We start from the raw sequence: 2947 nt of genomic DNA, 5'->3' as shown, positions 1-2947 counted from the left end.
TATATATATATATATATATATATATATATATATAATTTCATTTATGTAACTGCGCTCTTTGCCAGAATTTGTGCTAAGTTCATGTATGATAAATGTCTGTTACTTGTGGATGAGTTTTAGGATGGTTGAGAATGGGATTTGGAATTGTTTCTAAAAGCTTCAAATTTAAACTAAATGTGCAGAATCTGAACACAAAACACTTCTTTGTTTTTGATTGTTTTAACCTTTTGACCTTTAATAATTGAAACACACATCATTATGCAGGCTCACAATAAGCAAATCATTTAAACATTGCTCAGAAAAAAATCTACACAACTCATAAAACTTTTTGAATAAAAGGTAATATTGCTTTTCAGAGATTACATGCAAAATAGTCAACACATAATTGTATTGCTGTTACAGAAAGCTTTGTTCTGAAATGTTGTGCTAGGTTCATGTTATTTTTTACATGTGCACTCTACAAAAAACTAGTAAGGAGCTTCTTCCACGTTTGCATGAACACATAAGCTGCTGCTACACAGTGCATGTAAGCACGAACACCATTCGCAAATTTAAACAGCATTGTTGCAATAGTCATCTAGTGTGCATGCAAACCTACTGACTGTGATCAGAACATCATTAATGAGGAAACATTTAATTAATGAGAATCGAATTAATGTCTGTGAACGACACTAGCGTACACCACATCATCTTCCTGTTTAGCACTCTGAAAGAAAACACAAAAAGATACAAAAAGATAAGTTGTCATAGAGCCAACAATATTCATAGTAAACAATGGCAGGTTAAGTAAAACAATAGATTAATAATAAACAAGCTAGAGACGAAATGCAGAAAAGAAGAGAAAGATTTTTAATAGTAAGTGTCCTTGTTTATGGTTATGGATTAGTTGGCAGGTTTAGGCATGGGTGGCACGGGGGAAATGCGCAAACTGTAATTCGGAATAGTAATTTGCGTAATCAGTTTTCTATCGCTCATTTGCATGGCATATCAGTAATATCATGTCATCATGTGGGTCAGTTGACTTTGCTGGAGGTTGACGGGCTACTAGAAGGTGGACTTTGAATGATGTACACACAACTGTTTTTTGAATCACATTAACACTTTACTGAGAAACTTTATAGTTATCGCACGTGATTGCAGATGACTTACTTCTGTACACATCCGGGGCTTATACTGACATCCTGACTACAGATACGTGTCAGGTACAAATGTGATTATATAACTAAGAACATTTAATCAATGTTCTACTGTGGAGATGCTGCATCATCCACATACAGGGACCAGTGATACTGAGTACTGGTAGTGCAATTAGTACAATCAGTCGAACTCTACAAAATGCTGTGCAATTCATTCATGAATATATAGTTTCACATGTATTTTTTTCAGGTTTGTAAAAAATAATTTAAAACTAGTCTGCACATGACATCACCAAGGTGAATTTGTTTAGTCTGGACTCTTAGGCCACGTTCACACAGCAGCAGAATAAGGTTGTCAATCCTGTATTTGAGTGCTTAATACGGTTACGTTCACACACATTACATTATTTACGGGTGTGACAACCGCATTCTATAACCGAACTCACACCTGTAGATTTTCAGTACTCGCAACCGCATTCTCGGAACACATGCGCTGTGTGAACGTAACAGGACTGGACAACTATCACGTCATACAGAGCGAGAGCCGCTCTGCTGCACAAACGCATGTGTTGCATGTTTTATGTGTGGTTTCGGTAACTTAACAGTGATGGAGAAATGAGCTGTGTGTCATTTGAAAGTTTTAGATCCAGTCAGTTTTCCACTGGAGTGAAAACACATCAGTTTTGTGTTCTGCACGCTACTCAAATGTGCTCCGCTATCCACCCAAATTTAAAAGCTGCTGTCGGTTAATGAAGATTTGACGGAAGAACTCGCGGCTCGATTGGACTCTTGTCATGTCAGAAGTGATAAAACCTTCAGTATTATGGATGTCGCCATCTTTGATTTTACTATGGTCACTGTCGCAAGGAATATGGCTAGTATTTCTAAATAATAATAAATAATATTATTAAATAATAAATATTTCTAAGATGAATAAAAGTGGCAAATGTTTTATAATGAAAAAATTTAATTGATAGGCGAGGCATGACCCTTGCTAACGTACAGCGCTCCCACTCGTCTCGTGAGCTTTCTGAATACGACCCCGGCATACAGCAGCGTTGTTCAGAATTCAGAGGACGAGGCGCTTCGCCCTCTGTGTCTTTTTGCAAGCGAATGGCGATCCATTCCGGGCATTTCGGATTGGTTGCAGATCGTAATAGAGAACGCCTACACGCTTCAGTTTCAGTTTTCAGAGAGCGGGTTTTACAGCCGGTACTTTGTCATTCCAAAGAAAGATGGTGGTCTCCGTCCAATCTTAGACCTGAGAACCATCAACCGTGCATTATACAAACGCGCTTTCAAAATGACAACGTTAAAGCTGATACTCGCGCAGATTTGACCCGGAGATTGGTTTGCTTCGGTGGACCTGAAAGAAGCATATTTTCATATCCAGATCGCCCCTCGTCACAGGCGCTTTCTGAGATTTGCTTTCGAAGGCATAGCGTATCAGTTCACGGTGATGCCGTTCGGGCTAGCGCTGGCGCCACGTACATTTACGAAATGTGTGGATGTAGCACTTTCCCGTCTGAGAGAGAGCAGAATACGCATATTGAATTATTTGGACGATTGGCTGGTCTTGGCCCATTTGGAGGATGTGCTCAACAGCTGCAAGCACGCTCTGTTACTTCACCTGGAGAGGTTAGGTCTCTGTGTGAACAAACAGAAAAGCGTGTTATGCCCCAGCCAGTCAATCATGTATCTGGGGGTGCAGTTGGACTCAGTCTCGATGAGAGCGCGTTTGAGCCGGGAGCGCATACTAGATTTAATGTCCGCTCTGAATGCATTCAGGCTGGGTCGTCCTGTAGCACTGA

This window comes from Sinocyclocheilus grahami, unplaced genomic scaffold (genome assembly GCF_001515645.1).
Source record: "Sinocyclocheilus grahami isolate Dianchi unplaced genomic scaffold, SAMN03320097.WGS_v1.1 scaffold1504.1, whole genome shotgun sequence".
Taxonomy (NCBI): Eukaryota; Metazoa; Chordata; class Actinopteri; order Cypriniformes; family Cyprinidae; genus Sinocyclocheilus; species Sinocyclocheilus grahami.
Note: the sequence above shows the minus strand (reverse complement) of the source record.